At 37.9% G+C, this 23,064-nt stretch overlaps 1 protein-coding gene across 5 annotated transcripts in view; it reads right to left on the bottom strand.

The window, feature by feature from the left end:
- The window catches only part of SPART (spartin), a 50,402-nt gene extending 40,282 nt beyond the window's left edge, over positions 1 to 10,120 (bottom strand). For 3 of the 5 annotated variants that reach the window (XM_074216020.1, XM_074216024.1, XM_074216025.1), the window contains exon 1: positions 9,500 to 9,816. The gene's annotated coding sequence lies outside the window, so the exon portion shown is untranslated. Of the gene's footprint in view, positions 1 to 9,499; positions 9,817 to 9,971; positions 10,039 to 10,095 lie in introns of those variants that run through there. The other 2 variants (XM_074216023.1, XM_074216021.1) reach the window with 2 other exon arrangements.
- Positions 10,121 to 23,064: the final 12,944 nt, after the last annotated feature.

The following is a 23,064-nucleotide window of genomic DNA, read 5'->3' as shown; positions in this document are numbered from 1 at the left end:
TTAAGGGAGGTTGCACACTCTTAGAAAAAATACTGATAATCTTTTAGGATGTTAGTACAGCTGAAGACAAATAATATTTTGTCTACCATTAGCTTGTTTTTCTCCCTGATTAACAAATCCCCGCCCCCCCCCCCCAAGCTCCAAGGATCACATCTTCCAACTGATTCGATCCATGTCTCTATGAGAGACTGCCATGGCTCTTACATTACTAATACTCTTTATTAGTGTTATATATCTGAGTTGTATATTAGGGCCCCTTTTCTAATTCCCTGCTGACCCTTTCTGTCTCCCTATCCCTTCCCCTCCATTGCTTGCTATGAAGTTTTGCACTGAACTAGTTTCCTTTTACATGTTATTCTCTGCACCTGAACTCATTAAGGCGGTGTTTTCTTATTTCTCTGGCTGGCCCACAGGCCACTCCTTAGACATAATCTGGATACTAGAATAAGAACTTTACAATATATAGACAGCTATACCTATGCTGGGAAGCATGACACTGTAAGCCTGGGTGTAGAAAGTAAATGTCAATCCTACCTATTCCCAGGAAGGACTTCTTTATGTCAGAGTACTATCACAAAACAGAGAGGAAGACACAAAGATTATGGGGAGAATCCTGTAGAAGATGTAATTTTAGCTGGAATGGGATGTCACAAAAACTAGGAGGTAGAAACGGGGGGGGGGGGGTCAATGAAAGATAAGTGATGGGACATGACTTTTTTTACACTAATGTCTTAAACTAATCGTAATATTTGGTTGAATGAAGATAGAATTTTGTTTTAGATCCACTGTTATAAACAAAAAGCATGAGAAAACAGATAGGATATATTTTTTAAAATGAAGCTTCAAAAAAAACCTCATTTTATTTTTTGGGACATCTCAACCTACTGTTTCTTGAAAAGTAGAAAGCACTAAAAATTACAACTTAATGTGTATGTATAAGCTTAGGTCATGACCAAAAGGATATAGAATAAATACATTTGAATTAACCAAAAATCAAATGATCAACTGAGAGGCATGACCAAAAGATAGCCCTGAAATAAACAATAACAGAATATAGTATGTTTTTCAGTGATTAAATCTATATTTCTTTAGCTATAAAAGAAGGAAAGCAGTATTCAGCTCAATTAGGCTATTACTGATTTAAGAGAAACATTAAAGTGCAGTTTCCAACTTACTGATCCACAGAAACAATATTGCCAAAACTTTATCTACATTGTTCCCTAGAATTCTCAAGTAGAACACACCTCAAACTCTAGTGACTTTAGCAACAGTATAACTCAGCATAAAGTATTCTCTTTCTCAGATATTCTGTATTCTCCTCTCCCTTCTCCTCGAAGAACATGATTGGTTTCCAAAAAATACAGATAAATAAGTTTAACTTTAGGGACTTGGTAGAATCAAGGAATTGAGATCAAATATAATGAAGTTAGAATTTAATGTTGAGATATAAATCCCTAACCCCTAAAATAGTAGGTGCTCAATAAATAACTGTTGGTTGAAGAAAAAGAAAACAGGACTGGTTATTTATTAAAGAATTAAAGGGGGCAGCTAGGTGGCACAGTGAATAGAGCACTGTCCCTGGAGTCAGGAGTACCTGAGTTCAAATCCTGTCTCAGACACTTAATAATTACCTAGCTGTGTGACCTTGGGCAAGTCACTTAAACCCCATTGCCTTGTCAAAAAAAAGATTTAAAGGATACAATGAGTATTATAGGAAGATTTTTTTTAAATCAATCTATAAAATTCCTTCTAAGCATATGGAATGTTTTCCTCTAATAGAAAATCCTAATCATATATATATATATGTATATATATATATATCCATATACATATATATATATATATATATATATATATCCCAAAGATCACATACAATGAGGATACTGAAAAGGTATGATCATGTCCTAAGCTCACAGAGGCTGAAAGAATGGGAGCATTGGAGCAAAGAGAGACCTAGTTATGAGGCATTTCTGAGAATCTCAAACCTTATAACAATGGGAAAGCCAGTTAACATGCATACCTCTATTTCCCCAACTAGAGGTAACTTCTATGGTACTTGCCTCATATGGCTATGGGGATCAAATGAGATAATATATGTGAAAAGAATGTTTTGTAAACCTTAACTTTAGAGTACTAAATGTTAATTAGCTGTTATTATTCTACAGGGATCCGACCAGTCCATTTGGGATCCTGGTTGATAAGTTCTTGCAGTATGGAAATTCCTACCAACCTTGGTCTTCTATCTACTTTATTCTTCTGATTTTCAATTCAAAAGTCAAACATCTTTCTCCTCCAAGTTCACATCATATCCCCTATCTGGGGATATTAATGGAGGGAAGGAGGACAAAGAATAAGAGAAAGACTGATGTTAGAATTATAACTTCACCTCATATTTAATGCTTCCTTCAGACAGTTCCAATGAAGATTCAATAGGTTTAGGATTTTATTGTCTTACTATATGTTTAGGATGTATATTGTTTCCCTTCTGAGGAAACAGATTAGTGGTAATTAGAGAAATCCTGTCCTATTTTCCCCCCGGAAAATAAAAACATTTTTCCCAAACTAGTTACATTATTTCCAGTTCCCTATTCTTATCCCTGCCTCATATCCTCACTCTTAGTGGTTCTTGTTACATTCTCCTAAACAGATAGAATGAAATGTGATGTCAACTAGCTAGTTCACTTGCTATCAAAAGTCAGATGACTAGTAAGCAAGCTAACAGCAATACTATCGTTAAGTCTGTCTCTCTCAGATTGTTCACTTCTGTCTAAAGTATCCACTGCCATTGATATCCTCTCCCCTAGAGCCCTCCCTGGAAAAGCAGTATGACAGCGCTGAGGAAACACTACACTGAAAAGTCAGAAAACCTGAATTTCAATTCTGACTCAATTACATAATGAATGTGATGTTAGTATAATCTATTCATTTGAATCTATTTCTCTAAGTCATCTACTACTTTGATATCTCAGGGGTGTGGTTCTTTCAGCAGGAAGACTCTGCCACTTATAATTAAGGGCAAATATCAGTACTATTTTTATGCTTTAATAATTCTGTGTTCATTTTCTTCCTGCTGAAATCTTTCTTCTAGCCTACCATAGGGAACAGTCCAAATTCTGAACCTTCCATCCTATACCCCTCATACTCATAGCAGCAATTAAATTAAAGACACATTTTAGTAAGGAGATATCTGGCTATATTTTTTCTATGGAAAAACATGTTCCAATTTAACCTTTAAAAATTTTAGCAGTGTAATCTATTCATAGGTTGGAGAGTTCCTGCAAAGCTGTGAAAGAGTTTTTAAATCAGAGGTCCACTAACTTTTTTTTTATAAGAACAAATTTTCATTTTCTCAGAGTTTTGAGATCACCAATTAAGGGCTATGGTTCCTCTAAACAATACTTAGCATAATTATAGATATAATGAAGCAATGAGTTGTTTTTTAATCAAAAAAATATAAAATTTGCTTAAAAAAACAATACCATGGGCACTCTATGCTTGAGTTTCAAAAACTGAGTACAGAAAATAGTATAGATTATGAAAACAGTTCATGGTAGGAAGTAGGTTCAGACCTCTGATTTCACTAGTGTAAAGGGAACTCCTTCCAATAAAAACTAATCTGTGATTATATTTTTAGTGATTTGTCTGATAAAACTCAGTCATTAAGTGAGGATATGAGTATCAGAAGCAGAACTTAGAGCCACCACATTTTTCTGGTTCCAAAGTCAGCCTGCTATCATGGCATATTGTCTCTTCTCAATATAGTACAGAATATCAAAACTTCATTAGTAGTAAAATGTTTAGTCATTTTTCTATACTGTTTGGCTCTTCGTAATCCAGTTTTCTTGGCAGACACTGGAGTGGTTTGTCATTTCCTTCTCCAGTTAATTTAAGAGTTGAGGAATCTGAGACAAATAGGGTTAAGCAACTTGCCCAGGACCTAGCTAGTGAGTATCTAACATCAAGATGGAATTTCCTTCACTCTATTCACTGTGCCACCTAGCTGCCCCTAGATAGTAAAAATATGTTATTTTAAATGCTGTATATCAAAAGAAACAAATTAATTGGCTAAAGTGGTGGCAGGAGTACATTCTCTCCTAGGTGCTCTCTCCAAAATATTTCAAAAACCTTAAAATTATGACTAACTAAATTTTCAAGAGACAGAACCCACAGAAAGATCCAGTAAGGCAATTCTCCAGCCCAAGGTAACCTGGAAAATAGTGGGAAGGCTCTGTTCCACAGGGTTGGAGGGGTGTACCAGAGAGGAAACTTCAGCCTCCCAGAAACAGCCCCAGGGTGCCTGGGAGCTCTGGCTCCCAGCTGCAGAAGCAGTTTCCTGACCTGCACCCCAGGGAGTGCCAAGCACAACTTGAAAGATCAGCAGGGAGACCTCTGCCAGAGAGAGCATGAAGCCCAGGCCGGTGTGGCCCTCTGCGACCCTCAGCACAGCCCAGATCCCAGGAAACAGAAACAGACCCACAGAGCTGCCCAGCAGAAGCCGCTGGCAGCTGCACCCTGAGTGGGAGGGAGACTGTCAAGGTCTATCCTCTGTCCCTGGGACAAGACTCTGGGGCTTTGACCATATTCAGACCCTGGTTGCAGTCTAGGCACCCCCCCCACACACACACCATCCCGTGGCAGAGGGGTTAGCTTGTGGTCATTCAATAGACCAGAAGAGCAGTCAAGAGCCTCACATACTGAGGTCCTTGCGGGGGTGTCTCAATAACACTCAAAAGCTCAGGAAGCACCCCAAAACCAGGCACAGGCTGGGGAAATGAGGAAACAGAAAAAGAAAAGAAAGGAACATGAGCATAGACAATTACTTTGGTCCCATGGAAGATAAAAATACTCAATCTAAAGATGAGAATGTCCAAGCTTCTGTATCTAAAGATCCCAAGAAATATAAATTGGGCTCAGACTATGACAGATCAAAAAAGATTTTGAAAATCAAGCAAGGGAAATAGAAGAAAAAATTGAGAAAAGAAATAAGAGAGATGGAGGAAAAACATGAAAATGAAGTCAGCAGCTTAGTCAAGGAGGTTCAAGAAAATGCTGAAGAAAATAACATGTTAAAAACTAGCTTAGGTCAAATGAATAAAACAATTCAAAAAATTATTGAAGAGAAGAATGCTTTAAAAAGCGGAATTGGCCAGATGGAAAGGGAGATAAGAAAGCTCTCTGAGGAAAACAAATCCTTCAGATGTAGAATGGAGCTAAAGGAAGCTGATGACATTGAGAAAAATCAAGACACTATAAGTCAACACCAAAAGAATGAAAAACTAGAAGAAAACATGAGATATCTCATTGAAAAAACTCATCTGGAAGACAAATTTAGAAAAAAATAATTTTAAAATTATTGGGCTACCTGTAAGTCATGATCAGGAAAAGAGTCTTGACCTAATTTTTAAAGAATTTCTACAGGAAAATTGCCCTGATACCCTAGAACCAGAGGGTGAAATAGAAATTGAGAGAATCTACTGATTTCCCCTGGAAAGCAATCCAAAAAACAACCCCCAGGAATATTATAGCCAAGTTCCAGAACTCCCAAGTCAAAGAGAAAAATATTAAAAGCAGCCAGAAAGACATAATTCAAATATTGTGGAGTTGCAGTCAGGATCACCCAGGACTTAGCAGCAACTACATTAAGGGCTTGTAGGGCTTGGAATATAATATTCCAGAAGGCAAAAGAGCTTGGAATATAACCAAGAATCAACTACCCAACAAAACTAAACATCCTCTTCCAGGAGAAAAGATGGACTTTCAATGAAACAGGGGAATTTCAAATGTGTCTGTTGAAATGACCAGAGCTGAACAGGAAGTTTGATCTTCACAGGACTCAGGTGAAACATAGAGAGGGAGGATGAGAAGGGTAAATTATGAGGGACTTAATGATAGTGAACTTCGTGTATTCCTACATGGAAAGATGATACTGATAATGTTCATATAAACCTCATTTAATAGAGCAGGTAGAAAGATCTTTTATAGATGAATTTGAAGATAAAATATATGGTAAAAATAGAGTCAATGAGTGAAAGGGAAATACACTGGGAGTAAGAGAAAGGAGAGGTAGAATAGGCTAAGATATTTCATGTAGCTTTTGCAATGGTATGGAATGGGGGAAGCAAGGGGAAATGAGAGCCTTCATTCTCATGGAAAATGGCTTAGAGAGGAAACAGCATACATACTCAATAGGTTATAGACATCTAGAAGAAAAAAGAGAGAAGGGGGAGGGGGGATGTGCGTGATACAGGAGAGGGTAGATCACAGGATATAGTCATATATAACACATTTTCTTTTTTTACTTTTTTCAAGGTGATGGGATTGGGTGGCCTGTCTTTTAAAAACAGAAAAAAAAATAATCCAAAATTTGAGACCATATTTTTCAAGAAAGGGAACTTAAAAAGTCATCTAATTCAATCTCCTTGTTTTCCAGATAAGGAAACTGAGGTCCAAATATTAAACAACTTGCTCAGGTTTACACAGGTGGAACACACACAAAGGCAACTATTTTAGAGAGCTAAGAACCAAACCTCTTGAGTTCTCTGACTCTGGATGAAAGCATTCTTAATAATAGCTAGTGTTGAGATAGTATACCTACTGTGTATCAAGCATTATGCTAATTGCTTTAAAAATATCATCTCATGGGATTCACAATAACCCTTGGAAGGAAATGCTATTATTATTCCCATTTCAGAGATAAGAAAACTGAAGCAGACAGGTGAAGTGACTTGTCCAGAACTGCACAGCTATTAAGTGTCTGAAGTAGCATTTGGACTCGGGTTTTCCAGACTCTGAACTCCAGGCCCTGCAGCTCCTAGCCACTAGTTTCCATTAAATTAGAGGTACTTAAATTTGTTTGTCATAAATCTCTTTGGCAGTCTGGTGAAACCCATGCACCCCTTCTCAGAAAGTTTTGTTGGCTAAGTTTACAATTGAAGGAAATGTTTACATTCAATTAGATGTTAATGAAAATGATGCAATTTTTCTATCCAAGTACAGTGAACCCCTGAAACCTATCACTTGGGACTCTATGGGACTCCATGGTCCCAGGTTAAGAATCCTTTAACTAATCCTAATCCATGCTGCTCCTTAATGATTTTGGATAAGATTAAATGACATTCACATTAATAATTTTTAATGTGCTGGTAATGAATGACATTTAATTTTTTCCCCCACATCTTTGCCAAATATTCCTTATTAGGGAAAACTAAAGATAAGCTCTAAAAAAAAATTATTTTAAAAAAACAACAAGCTGAAACCTATCCGTTACCTGTTAAGAGATTCAATTTCAATTCAGAATTATGCAAGAAAAGTTACTAAATTATTTACATCCTTTGACTCAGAGATTTTACTACTGGGACCATTTCCTTCAAGATTCCAGACAGAAAGAAGACCCATAGGCACAAAAACATTCCACAACAGCAATATTTGTAACAGAAAAAAGTTGGAAACAAACTATGTGCTCAACAATAACTAATGGCTTTTATGAGATAATGCAAAGTAAAGAAAATAAAGTCAAAAGAACATTAATTTCCTGAAAGGTGACCGTGAAAGGTACCAGTACTGTAGTCAAACACAGTGCTCAATGTCAGACCCATAGTATGATTCAATTGCAGGATCCACTCCTCCTGTTTGGGTTTTTTAAATTCCTCCCTATTTTCAGCAAATTTGCCAGACAATATATGTAAAAAGCTCTGGAAATGTTAACATTTTAAAATGTCATTATTAAGTGTTTTGTGAAATGTCATAAGTGGAAACAAAAAGTAAATTAAAAAAATACAGTGCTTTTTCAAGAGAGCAGCAACCTTATCAGCACCATTTGGAAGATAAATTTAGGCTTTAGGGAAGCTGATTTACTCAAGATCAATCAGTTAATAGGTAGTAGGGCTGGGTTTCAAAACCAGGTGCTTTAATTCTAAACTTAATTCTAAACGTCCAATTCTAAGCTTCATATCGATTTAGGTCAAATGCTTATTTCATTATTAGAAGCAGCAAATGTTTCTCCTCATTGTTCCACTTTTAATCGAGTTCATAAAAATCAATAAATTTGTTTTATTTTAATGATTAAAAAGCCAGAAGGAAACAGTTGATGCCTTTGCTCATGACACTGCATCCTTAAAATAATTTTTCCCAATAAAATTCAAATTATTTTTTAAAAGAATATATAGGGGCGGCTAGAGCAACGGCCCTGGAGTCAGGAGTACCTGAATTCAAATCCGGCCTCAAACACTTAATAATTAACCTAGCTGTGTGGCCTTGGGCAAGACACTTTAACCCCACTGCCTTGCAAAAACGTACAAGACAAATAAATAATAAAAGGATATAGAACAAATACGAATTTATTCATGTAATAGGCATGAATAAATAGGAAACTAACCAGTTAAGTTTTACTTCAGACACAGCGCCCAGACTCAAACACATTCATCAAGTTTCAAGGGAAGAAACGGGAAGGGCATCAAAAGCCTCTTGTATCTTAATGTAAACATTAAAATCAAAGCGGGGCCATTACCAGGCGTGGACACAGTTAAGTTCCCAGACAAAACAGCTCCATCTTTACTAATTCTGATCCATTAAGACTCAGCAAATATTACAAACGAGTTAACAGAAATAGCAGGAAGTATTAATTTCTGCCATTTCCACAAATTATGCTGATGTTAACGTTTTTATGGAATTTTTACGGCCGTTATAGCTTTCATTTTGCGGATGCCCTGTCCGGCCGTTCTCCCCACCAGGTCCATCACTAGAGTGTAAACTCCCTGAAGGCAGGGGCTTCTTTTTGTCCCCCTAAGATAACTCTTATACTTTATGTTTCTTCCTTAAGGGTATGATTTCTCTCTCATCACATTCGATTTGGATCAATGTATGCCATGCCCTGGAAACAATGTAAAGACTAACAGACTGCCTTCTGGGTGGGGGGGGGGTGGGGGGGAGGGAAGTAAGATGGAGGGAAAAATGTAAAACTCAAAATAAATAAAATCTTAAAAAAAAAAGAGCTTAGCAAGGTGCCCGACACATAGTAGAGGCTTAATAAAAGTTTTTCGAATTGAAACCCCAAGATGGAATCGGGAGCGGGTCTGTACAACAGCTGCACAACTGAACAACAACGGGTCCCCCTGGACCAAGACGGGGTATTTGGGGTCTTTTCTTTAAAGGGAGCGTGTCCGAGAGGCAGAGAAAGGGAGACGGACTAGAAAAGTCTCCCGAGACATGACTTCCCCGGAATGGATTCATTCCCGGCCCCCCCAGGCGCCCGGCGGCCCCCGGCGGCCTCCCCCAGGCGCCCGGCGGCCTCCCCAGGCGCTGCCCGGCGGCCCCCCAGGCCTCCCCAGGCGCCCGGCGGCCTCCCCAGGCGCCCGGCGGCCCCCCGGCGGCCTCCCCAGGCGCCCGGCGGCCCCCCCCCCAGGCCTCCCCAGGCGCCCCCCGGCGGCGCCCCCCGGCCCGGGGCCGCGGGGATGAGGTGACTCAGCAGGTCGGCCCCTCCCCCAGGCGCGCCTGCTCTCACCTGCGGCGGCTCCGGGCGCGCTGACTCAGCGAGAACTCGGCCCGGCTCTACCTGCCCAAGGCCCGGCCCTCGGAGAGACGCAGCCGGCCGCGGCGGCAGGCCCGGGCTCCCCGCTTCGAGCAGCCAGAACCCCGCTCGCCCGCGGCCGGGGAGGGAGAGAGCTTCCAAAGCTCTCCGCGCCCCCACCGGGGCGGGGCGGGGGGTGGGGTGGGGCCCGGCTCGGTCCGGGACCGCCAGGCGCTGCTCTCTGGCCCGGCCCGATTCCAGCGGCCAAGGCCGGACTCGTCCCTCACCGGAGGCCGGCGGCTTGGGCCACCCACGGGAGCGGCACCCGGTCCCCCCCGCCCCCCTTATCGCCTTCCCCCTCTCCGAGACCTTCACCCCCAGCTGTTCGGGACCAGGGTGAAGCCAGCCCGAGGCGAAGGATGCGAGCACGGGAGCCCAGGCCCGCCCAGCCCGGGCCTTTATTTACCGCTGACTCGGCCTAGGGGCGGGCGACCCCGCCCCCCGCCCGATGCCCTTCCACTTTCACCCCGCCCCCCGCGCGTGCGCCCTGGGGACTGCCGGACCGGGCTGCCGGGAGCGCCGCCCCGTACCTGGTAGTCCCTGCACCTTGCAGTGCTGGCGCGCCGCGGCTTGGGGCTGCTGCAGGATGCGCCTGGGAAACGCGCGCGCACGGCCCTTGTCGGACTCCGGCTGCTCCGCTAGGGGCGCGCCTTTCTAAAATGCTCCTTATTTGCATCTTGGGTTTTATTGTTATAACAACTTGCATTATATAGTGCTTTAAGACTTGAAAAGCGCTTTAATCTGTTTAATACAAATGACCTATTTGTATATTAGTGTATTTTTGTCTATTATATTCTGGATATTGTATTTGTATATTATTTTATTTTTTGCATATTATTGTACTTTTGTATATTATATTTTGATATTGTATTTGTATATTAGTGTCTTTTTGTATATTAGTGTCTTTTTGTATATTATATTTTGTATATTGTATTTGAATATTATTTTATTTTTTGCATATTATTGTATATTATATTTTGATATTGTATTTATATATTAGTGTATTTTGTATATTATATTTTGGATATTGTATTTCAATATTATTTTATTTTTTGCATATTATTATTGTATATTATATTTTGATATTGTATTTGTATATTATTGTCTTTTTGTATATTGTGTCTTTTTGTATATTAGTGTATTTTTGTATATTTTATTTTGGATATTGTATTTGAATATTATTTTATTTTTTGCATATTGTATTTTTGTATATTATATTTTGTATATTGTATTTGTATATTATTTATTTTTGCATATTATTGTATTTTGTACATTATATTTTGTATATTGTATTTTTGTATATTATATTTTTCATATTGTATTTGTATATTCTTGTATTTTTGTATATTATTGTATTTTTATAAGAATAAATAAAATTGGGGCAGCTAGATGGTGCACTAGATAGTACACCAACCCTGGAATCAGGAGGACCTGAGTTCAAATACCATTTGCTTTTTGCAAAAACCTAAAAAAATAAATAAATAAAATGTATGGGATGATTTTTTTAAAAATTTCTAAATATTTGTGTTTATTGCTATTGCTACAAATATTTTGTGTTTTGAAAAGGAATTTGTCAAGTTCTTTTGCCTTGAACATTTTTGACTGGACAATTGCAATTTTAAACATGACCTGGAAAGGAATCCGCATGGTAAAAAGAATTTGGGACATCAATACACCCACCAACATTGATTAGCTTTGTGGCCATGGCACCCTTCCTGGATTTCAATTTCTTCCCTGCTGTGAAGTAGGTATATAAACATTGTAAACACTAAAGTACTATGTAAATAGCTGTTATCTTTACAGAAATTAATGATAAAATGGGTTGTGTAAATTAAGAGTATTGCCTATCATGTTACTCCCATCCTGACAGAAATAATGGATTGAGTGATGAATGAGATCTACTGTATTTCCCCATGTAGAAGATGCTCCTTAATTTGGGGGCTCAAAATTAAAAAAAATGTATTACATAAAGTTATTGAACTCTTATTCATCATAAAATTCATACAACACCTCATCACTGCCACTCCTTTCCATTAGCACATCCTCATCTGTGTTTGATTAATAATCACTGTCTTAGGAGAGGCCCTGACTGCTCTTCTGCCTATGAGCTGGTCTGGGGTGGACCACAAACTCTCACTAGGCAAGTTTGGTGCCTGGATGCATGTTTAGTTCATTCTGTTTCATGAACCTGAAGCACCAATTGCGTCCTCCTTTGAAATCAGACACTTCTTTCTCATCAACGATTCTTGCCAGCTGCTGAACCTTCTTTGTGACACAGGAACTCCAATAGCCCTTTGCTCTTCCATCCATCTCTTCAATCTAACTCAGGCCACTTGTTTGACTTGCCTCTCATGGCCTTCAACAGCATGATTTCCATTCACTTTTGCAAACTGGATCACGCTGAACTTGAACTTGTACAAAAATCTTTTCTGAGCCATTTCTGGGTAGAACATGGCAAAATGTAACCTCTGGGTAGAACATGGCAAAATGTAACCTCATATACCAGTAACAAATGAGCGCAAAGACAAGTGTAAAAAAGTGAGAAATGCAAGTAAAAAAATCTACAACCACTGTATAACATGTTCCCAGTTCTTAGACCCCAAATTTTTTGAAAAAGGGTGTGTCATACATGGAGAAGTTTGGAATATTTCTTGGTTGTGGCCAGCATAAGGGTTTTTTTTTCTTTTGAGGGGAGGTGGGTAGCTAAATTGATGTGCTTTGAAAAAACAAACCCTTTTTTAAAGTGATATCTTCAGAGAATATCAAGAAATCTTTTTTTTGCAGGGGGACAAGGCCTGCCCAAGGCCACACAGCTAGGTAATTATTAAGTGTCTGAGGCTAGATTTGAACTCAGGTACTCCTGACTCCAGAGCCAGTGCTCTATCCATTTTGCCACCTGGCCTCCCCCAAGAAATCTTAATAAATGAAAAATTAAGTAATTTTTCCTTATAATTATAAAAAAGCCTGTAATGCCATTTGACTAAAAAGGAGAAAGAGTATGACTTACTTCTCTTCCTCCAAATTTTCTATTTCTTCAATGTCACTCAAAATCTGCAGTACTCTTTAGATAACTGTTAAATATATAGGTCTTGGTGTCTCACAGAGAAAAAAAATCTTCCCCTATTGATCTAAACATTTAAGATTTGATCTTTTAAAGAGATATTTTTAAATTGTTTGGAAAACATAGCAATATAAGATTTTTTAAGGGCAATTATGGGGCTTGATTGAGTCACTTTATTTTCCTATCTTTTTTTATATTTGATACATTTGTTTTCACTTATGATATCCCATAAAACTAATGATGATATTTAAATAACATTTTAATGTTTTCAAAGCATTTTGAATATATAATATAGCAAATTTATTGAAAAAGGAGGGGTGGATCCTTCAAACATGAACCATACTATGGTTCTAAGAGTGAAAATTATGTTTTGACTAGCATTTTGTTGCCTCTCCCTGTTAGCTTTTTTTAAACATTGTAGTTCTTGAATGTTTGACTTTGGGTTTTTTTTATTTTATATTATGTCATAAAAGCATGGATATTCTTGAGTACATATTTTGTTTCCAGCTTTTTATTACAAACATTGCTGTTCTAGAATTTTTTTTGTGCCTGTGGGTCTTTCAGTCAATAATCTTTTTAAGATAAATAATCCCAATAGTAGAATTTCTGGGTCAAAAGATATAAATAATTCACTAACTTTTCTTTTTAATTCCAATCAACATAGCCTTTAGTTTAGGTATGAAAGTTACTTTCTCAATTCAGAAGTCAATGAAAGCTATTGGATTAAATGAAATGCCAATATACTAAAAATGTATTGAGGGTATATATATATATATATATATGTGTGTGTGTGTGTGTGTGTGTGTGTGTGTGTGTGTGTAAATATAGTTAAATATTTCTCAAGCACATGCAAATTTTTTACATTAGTTTGAAAAAAATTAGTTCCAAATTCTCTCCCTCCCCTTCCTCTTCTCTTTGTGAGAAGGCAAACAATGTGATGTTGATTATACATGTGAAGTCATGCAAAACATTTCCATATTAACCATTTTACAGAAGAAAACACACACACACACACACACTCCAAACAATTAAAATAAAGTGAAAAGTCTGCTTCAATCTGCATTCAGAGATTTTGCTCAGGAGATGATAACCTTTTTCATGGAAGAATTCTTTAAAATTGTTTTTGATCATGGTCATGATAAGAATAACTAAATGTTCTACAGTTGATCTTCATCATGATATTGCTATTCCTGGGTACAATTCTCTTGGTTCTGCTTGGTTCATTTTGCATGAGTTCATATGTCTTTCCAGGTTTTTCTGAAATAATTCTGCTTTTTATTCCTTATGGTACAAGAGTATTATAACACAATCATGTAATTGTTCATCTACTTCTCTTCTACTTTGCTACCACAAATAGAATGACTATAAATATGTTTGCACATATGAAATGAGTGGAACCAGGTGAACAATTTATACAATAATGACATTGTAAGGAGAGGAAAGTTTAAAAGACTTAAGAACTCTGATCAATGTCATGGCTAACCATGCATGCTTCCAAAAGACCAAAGGCGAAAACTGAAAGAAATACTTTAGGACTTTCTATATGCAAAGCACTGTGTGAAACATTAGGTATACAAATAGAAAAGTAAGATAGTTCAGGGCTCACATTCTAATGGGGGAGGCAACACATATGGAAGTTCTCAGCTGCAAGCCAGATGGATATGGCCCAGCATACTTGGGGAACTGAAGCAAGGCATATGATAATACATCTTTAATGTTTCTTTGACAAAATCATAGCAATTTCTGATGTCTATATTATTTAGTTACATAAACTAGAGCCATTTAACAGTGCCAAGGTCTTTTGTGGCAAGAACTCCATTTTCTGGACCATCAGAAGCTGTAGCTTTATAGCACCTACATGAACAGTTGCCATGTTGCATCTCCACAATGGTTTTTTCCCAATATGGTGTCTGTGGTCATGGGCCTGGAAGCATTGGTTTTCTGAAAGTTCTTGGGTTCTGAATCCTGGACTACAAAAGGTAGTAATTAACTACATCCTGACAAAGAGGCAATGAAATCAGAATGCAGAACAAGATATTTTGTGCAGGGTAAAGGGGGAAGGCCAAATCTTATAATTTTTCTTGACTATAAAACAATACAAATTTATAATAAAGGGTGGATTTTGTTTTAATTTGAGGGAAGAGGTGAGGAGGAAAAAATACATATCTGATAATTTTAATTAAATTTTAGAATTTAGTTTAAAATTAAAATAAAATTCCAGGTATTTTTGGAGTCCCCCAAACCCATCAATATATTGCTATTCAGAGATATCTTGATCACACCACGTAGATGAGCTATAAAATAGCAAACCAATTCAGAATCTTGTAATTCAAGTAAATAGCAACATCATGGAGAGAGCGAGAGCTATTCTGGCCTAGTCTCTGAGAAGGAAATGTTTTGGGGGAAATCAGAAAGAGATGAGAACTTCAGTTATCACTGTGAGTGGCAATAACTTAGAATACTATACCCTCCCCCCACAGAACATTATGCCACAATCTGATATCCGTTGTTATTTCTCACTATTAGAAGATATTGGGCTACTTCTCACCAGATCTTATTTTCTTTGTCTGGGTCTTCAGTTGCAGCATCTTGGCTTATGTTATCATAGATCTTATCAGGGCAATGGATACTAGAGTTCTTCCACAGGTAGAATTTGTGTACAAGCCAATGTTACTGGAGTAGCATGGGCTATATTTCACAGCTATGAAAGTAGCCCTTCTACTTGATAGCTTTATTGACTTTGCTAATACATTATCCTTCCCTGATTGTGCTTAATCTATAATGAATTATTGCTAATAGTAGGAATTTCAAATGCTAAGACAAACTAGAAAGGGGGAAGATTTTACTTTGGGGAATTTTACAAATCATACTATCTAAAAATCCTTAGGCTTATTTGTTTTGTTGTTATTGATAAGGAAATACAGGTTTTTGGTTTGTTTGATTTTTCTGTTAAATTAACCTTCTAACAAGCACAAAGACAGCAGCAAGTCTATAAGCTCCTCATGCTTACTAGTAGTTAATAAATTCTACATGGATTCCCTGGAGCTTCCATAGTGAATAATATCAGTCGGTGAGGGTCTTTTGTCTGTGTTCTACAGAACTGGTAGGTACTTAATAAAAGTGTTGACTAATTGATAGACACCTATTTCAAACACTTGATTCTCTGCAAGTCACTTATCTTCCACTTGCTTCCTTGTTTCTAAAAGGGAAATAATAGCACCTACCTCAGAGTTGTGAGGATCAAATGCTATGTGTAAAATACGTTCTAAACCTTGTGAGCTGTGGGTCAAAATGTTGGAGTAAGAAAAGCACTTACTGCTGATTTCTCCCATTATTCTCCTCTTTCCCGAAAAGTCTTACAATAATGCTTCAAATTGGATTCTGGAGTTACAGAGTCAACAAAAGTCAGGTGAGACATTCTGACCTAGGACATCTTAGAAGGTGGGAAGGAGAGAACTGTGACACATAGATATGGGAGTTTGGAGGCTGGTGTGAACCCCAGGTGGATACAACACCAATGGGAGAACTTTGTGGTGTCAATACCAGCAGCTTCGAGAGCTCTCAAGTCAGAGATGGCAAGGGGATAGGGCAATTGGTCAGAAAGAGATTATACAAGGCCCCTGTGCTGGTACTGGCTGCTGTTTGGCAACTCCATGATTTCTACCCACTTCTGGGTCACTGCAGAGAGGAGCACTTTTAGTCATGAGGGAGCAAGGTCTCAGAGGAGCAGCATCACTTCTGGTCCCAAGGGTTAAGGTCCAAGGAACAGTATTGTGATCCCAAAGGATCAGGACATTTCCTGTGTAAGGGCCAGAGCTTGAACCAGGAGCATAGTGACCCTACCCACCTTGAAAGCATCAAAAAACTTTGAACCCTCTGGAACTAGCTCTGAAAAGAGCAGTTGAGAAAAAGCCTGAAGCTTGGGACAATGTCCCTCCTTGCTCCTACCACTCCAGGGAGACAGCCCAATAAAGTTCAAAGTAGAACTAGATTGGGAAAAAATAAGAACTCAACAAGAAAAGAATATGACTATAAAAAACCTTGCTATGGTGACAGGGAAGATCAAAACATAAAAGCAGAAGAAAATGATGCCTCTATAACTACAAGCAAGGCCTCAAAGAAAAAAAATGAATAGGAAAAAGCTTAATAAGGACTCTTGAAAGAGCTAAAAATGATTTTCAAAATCAAATAAGAGTAGAATAGGAAAGAAATAAGAACAAGTAAAGAAAATTATGAAAAATCAACAGCTTGGCAAAAGAGGTACAAAAATTCTTTGAGGAAAGCTCCTTAAAAAGCAAAATTGACAAAATGGGAAAAGAGATATAAAAGTACACAAAAAAATAATTCTTTAAAAATTAGAATTGGACAATTATCTGAGACATCAAGAAACAACAAACCAAATTAAAAAGGAGAAAAAAGAGAGAATTGTGAAATATTTCTGAGGAAAAATAACTGACCTTGAAAAAAGATTCAGGGGAGATAATTTAAGAATTTTTAGACTATCTGAAATCCATGATCAAAGACAGAGTCTGGACATCTTATTTCAAGAAATTATAAATATAAACTATTCCTGATATCTTAGTATCAGATGGCAAAACAAAAATTTAAAGAATCCTGATGTTCCATATCCTGTAAGATATCACAAAATGGAAACTACCAGCCAGTATTATTCATAAGAATCTGAGGTCAAAGAGAAAATACTACAGTCAGAAAGAAACTATTCAAATATTATGGAAGCATAGTCAGGTTCACAGAAGATTTCACAGCTACCATCTTAAGGAGCTTGGAATATGATATTCTGGAAGGCAAAAGAGCTAGGATTATACCTAAGAATAACCAAGCATCCCTGATGCATAGACTGGAACTAAGTAGAAAGTTTAACTTTCAAATAAAAGACTCAAAAACCATAAAAAAGGAAACATGAAAGAATCATAAAGGTCTCAATAAGGTCACAATGCTGACATTCCTATATGGAAAGCTGATATATGTAACCCCCTAAGAACTTTATCATCATTAGGGCAGTTAAAAGAATTATTAAAAGAAAGAGGGCAAAGGAATGAGTCAGTTATGCTGGGATGATATTTTAAAAATGCATGGCATGAGAAAGAGAGATGCACATGGAGAAAGTAGAAGAGAGAGGAAGAATGAGGAAAATTATCTCATATCAAAAAGACACACAAACAAGAGCTTTTATAGCATAGGGGAAAATGATGGAGAGGGCAGGGAATACTTCATCACATCTAACTTCATATATACACATACATATATACATAAATATGTATATATACATATATATATATATATATATATATAATATGTGTTTTTGAATACACATGCATACTCAGTTGGATATAGAAATTACCAATAGGTAAGTGGGAGGGAAAGAAGGATAAATAAAGGGGAGGGTGATAAAAGTGAGAGTAGATAAAAGAAGACAATTGTCAGAATCAAAAATAGATTTTACAGGATAAAAAGGAAGAGAGGGATTAAAGAGAAGAAAATAGGGAAGGAGATGCACAATTAGTTATCTTAACTGTAAGTGGGAATGGAATGAATTCAATCATAGAATGGAAGCAGATAGTAAGAATGAATTAGAAACCAGAATCCAACAATATGTAGCTTACAAAAAACACTCATGAAACAGAAACTTGTGCATAGAGGTAAAATAAGGCGTTAGAGCAGAATTTATTATGCTTCATTGGAAATAAAAAAGACAGGAGTAGCAATCAAAATCATGGACAAAATAAATGCAAAAATAGAGTTAATTAAAAGGAATAACATCTTGCTCCTTTTTTTAGCACTGTAGTTAATGAAGTAATACCAATTCAAAACATATATGTTCCAAATGGCACAGCATACAAATTCTTAATAAAAAGATAAATGAATTACAGGAGGAGACACTAAATCTATACTAATGGGAAACTTTAACTTTCCCTCTAATTGTAAAATAATTAATAAAGTATTTTAAAATAGATATGATAGATTTCTGTAGAAAACTGAATGGAAATAGAAATATACTATTTTTCTCAGTTAAATATGATACCCTCATAGAAACTGACCATGCATCAGGATATACAAAAACCAAATGCAGAAATATTAAATGAATCTTGCTTCAGAGGATTCATAATAAAATTATATTCAATAAAAGTTCATGAAAATACAAATTAAAACTTAATTGGAAACTAAATAATACAATCCTAACAAATGAATGATTTGAAGAACAAATCATAAAAACAATTTCTGTAAAGAAAATAACTACATTAACACTATGTGTTGATGCAGTCAAAGCAGTTCTTAGGAGAGAATTTATGTCTCTAAAATGTATTTCAATATAAGACAAACAGATCAATGAATTGGGCATGTAACTTTAAAAAAAAATCTAAAAAGAATAAATTTAAAATCCCCAATCAAATAACACAACTTAAAATATGAAAATCAAAGAGATTAATAAAATTGAAAAGTTAAAAGGAGTCATTGAACTAATAAAACCAGGAGCCAGATTTTTGAAAACAACATAAAATAGACAAGCTATTGGTTTATTTGATTTAAAAAAATAAAATAAGAAAATCAAATCACCAATCTCAAAAATAAAAAGAATGAATGCACTACCAATGAAGATGAAATTAAAGCAATTATTATAAATTATTTTGCCTAATTATATATCATTAAAATGGACAATCTAAGTGAAATGGATGAATATTTACAAAGATATAAATTACAAAGATTAATAGAAAAGGAAATAGAATACTTAAATATTTCTTCTTATAAAAAGAAACTGAAGAAGTCATAAATGAGCTCCTTAGGACAAAGCATAAGGATCACATGGATTTACAAATTAATTCTAAACCTTTAAAGAACACTTAATTTGGGGGGACAGAGCCAAGATGGTGATGTGAAGGCAGCATTTCACAGAAACTCCTTCTCCCCAAAACTCCAAAAGCCAACAAATGATTACTCTAGCCAAAATTTAGAGGGGTAGAACCCACAGAAAGTCTGAGTGATACAATTTCCTAGTGCAAGATAACTTAGAAGTTCCATGGGAAAGGTGTGTTTCACCATGACTGGGGGTTGGAAAAAAGCCATGGCTGCAATGCAACCCAGCCCAGCCCAACCCAGCCCAGAGATCACTGGCAACAGCTTGAAGGGACCATAAGAGAACTCTGTCACACTAGAATGAGTATGGAGTGAGGAGCACTGGCCACAGAACCTGCAGTGAGAATCTGGAGAAAACAGCCAGGGATGGTAAAGGGTCAGGGAAGACTGCAGAGATTTCTCTGCTCTCCCTCCCGGTAGTACTCTGCTGTTTGCCTACACTCAGATCCAGGTTGCAGTTTGGGCTTCCATATTAAGTAGACAAACTGGATTCTTCCTCATAGCTCCAGGGCAGAGGGAAGTTGGGGGGGGGGGGGATGTACATATCAAAGCACAGGCAAGAGAGCATAAGACCTTGGAGGAATAAAGGTCCATGTGGGATATCCCCCCCCCCCAAAAAAAAAAAACTGAGAGCCTTGGAAGTGCTGTCTTGGGCTGAGGAAATGAGTAAACAGCAGAAAAAGAAGAATCTGACCATAGAGAATTGGTCTAGTCCCATGGAAGATCAAAACACATACTCAGATGATGACAAAATCGAAGTTTCTGTATCCAAAACCCCCAAGAGAAATAGAAAATGGGCTCAGACTATGATGAGCTCAAAAAAAAAGACTTTGAAAAGCAATTAATAGAGAGATAGAGGGAAAATTGGGAGGAGAAACGAGAACAAAAGGGGCGGCTAGGTGGCATAGTGGATAAAGCACTGGCCTTGGAGTCAGGAGTACCTGGGTTCAAATCTGGTCTCAGACACTTAATTACCTAGCTGTGTGGCCTTGGGCAAGCCACTTAACCCTGTTTGCCTTGCAAAAAAAACCTAAAAAAAAAAGAAGCAATGAGAACAATGCAGATAAATCATGAAAATCAAATCAACAGCTTGATGGAAGATATACAATGGAAAAAGCAAAACAAAAGGCAAATGAGGACAAGAATGCTTTAAAAAGCAGAATTGGCCAGCTGGAAAAGGAGATAAAAAAAGATCTTTGAAGAAAATAACTCCTTCAAATGCAGAATGGAACTAAAGGAAGCTGATAACTGCGAGAAACCAGGAAGAAATAAAACTCTTCCCAAATAACCAAAAATTAGAAGAAAATGTGAAATATCACATTGCAAAAACAAATGACCTTGAAAACAGATCCAGAAGAAATATTTAAAAAATTATGGGGCTGGGGGGGGGGGCGGAGCCAAGATGGCAACAAGAAGGGATCAAGTCTTAGGAGCTCTCTGATAAAACTCATAAGCTAAGGACTCTAACTAAACTTTCAAGAGACAGAACCCACAAAGGGACCCAGTGAGGCAGTTCTCCTACTCAAGGTAACCTGGAAAAGAGCAGAAAGGCTCCACTCCCTGGGGTCAGAGGGGTGGCCCGCCAGAGCGAAAGCACGTGGAGCCCAGCCCTCAGGGCACACAGCAAGCAAATGGTCTTTCTGCAGCTCTGATGCAGAAACAGAAGCAGGCACAGCTGGTAAGCAGGAGCCCCCAGGGCATAAGCCCATTGAGCTGAGGGAGGGGAGTGAAGAGAAACTGCAAGCTTGGTCCTCTGCCCCTGGAACAGGACTCTGGGGCTCTGACCACATTCAGATCCTGATCACAGTCTAGGCCGGCCCCATAGAACAACAGGGCCCCCCCCGCCACCTCAGCCCCGTGGCAGAGTGGGGACCTTATGGTCATTCACAGACCAGGAGGGAGGACAGAGCCTCACACACTGAGACCCTTGTGGGAGTGTCCCAAAAGTTCAGGAAGCACCCCAAAACCAGGCCCAGGCTGGGAAAATGAGCAAGCAGAGAAATAAGAGGAAGACTATTGAGAAATATTTTGAAATGAGCCCAAGAAGGATCAAAATACTCAGTCTGAAGATGAGGAAGCACAAGCTCCTGCATCTAAAGACTCCAAGAAAAACAGAAATTGGGCTCAGGCTATGACAGAGCTCAAAAAAGACTTTGAAAATCAAATGAGGGAGTTGGAAGAAAAACTGGGAAAAGAAAGGAGAGAGATGCAGGAAAAACATGAAAATGAAATCAGCAGCTTAGTCAAGGAAATCCAAAAAAATGCTGAAGAAAATAGCATGTTAAAAACCAGCTTAGGTCAAATGGATAAAACAGTTCAAAAAGTTATTGAGGAGAAGAATGCTTTAAAAAGCAAAATTGGCCAGATGGAAAAAGAGATAAACTCTCTGAGGAGAACAAATCCTTCAGACAAAGAATAGAATTCAGGGAGATTGATGAACTTACCAGAAATCAGGAATCAATACTTCAAAACCAAAAAAAATGAAAAATTAGAAGAAAATGTGAAATATCTCATTGAAAAAAGAACTGATATGGAAAACAGACTTAAGAAAGATAATTTAAAAATTATTGGAATACCTGAAAGTCATGATCAGGAAAAGAGCCTTGACATCATTTTCAAAGAATTACTACAGGAAAATTGCCCTGATATTCTAGAAGCAGAGGGCAAAATAGAAATGGAGAGAATCTACCGATCTCCCTGAGAAAGAGATCCCAAAAAACCAATCCCTAGGAATATTATAGCCAAGTTCCAGAACTCCCAAGTCAAAGAGAAAATATTACAAGCAGCCAGAAGGACACAGTTCAGATATTGTGGAGCTGCAGTCAGGATCACACAGGACTTAGCAGCAACTACATTGGAAGCTCGTAGGGCTTGGAATACAATATATCGGAAGGCAAAAGAGCTTAGAATGCAGCCAAGAATGAACTACCCAGCAAGGCTGAATGTCCTCTTCCAGGGAAAAAGATGGACTTTCAATGAACCAAGGGAATTTCAAAGGTTGCTTTTGGAATGGCCAGAGCTGAACAGAAGGTTTGATCTTCAGATACAGGACTCAGGTAAAGCATGGAGATTGGAGGAGAGGGGGAAAATATGAGGGACTTAATGATGATGAACTGCATGTATTCCTGCATAGAAAAATGACACTGATAAAACTCATATGAACCTTCGCAGTTAATAGAGCAGGTAGAGGGAGCTTTTATAGTTGAAGCACAAGAGAAAGCTGAATTCGAAGATAAAATATGGTGTAAAAATGGAGTCAATAGAAAAAAGGGAAATGGAATGGAAGAAAGAAAAAGGAGAGGGGGAATAGTCCAAGATATTTCACATAATAAGATTTTTTTTATTACAATGAGCTATTTCAATGATATGGAAGGGGGGAGGCAAGGGGGAATGAGGGAACCTTTGCTCTTATCAGAGGTGACTAGGAGAGGAAACAGCAAATATACTCAATGAGGTATAGGCATCTGGAGTAAGAAGGAGGGGGGGAGCAGGGGGAAGGGGTGGGGATGTGAATAAATGAGGAGAGGATGGACCATGGGGGGAGAGTGGTCAGATATAACATATT

Source organism: Macrotis lagotis, chromosome 1 (assembly GCF_037893015.1).
Source record: "Macrotis lagotis isolate mMagLag1 chromosome 1, bilby.v1.9.chrom.fasta, whole genome shotgun sequence".
Lineage (NCBI taxonomy): Eukaryota > Metazoa > Chordata > Mammalia > Peramelemorphia > Peramelidae > Macrotis > Macrotis lagotis.
Note: the sequence above shows the minus strand (reverse complement) of the source record. Positions and strands in the feature narration are given on the sequence as shown.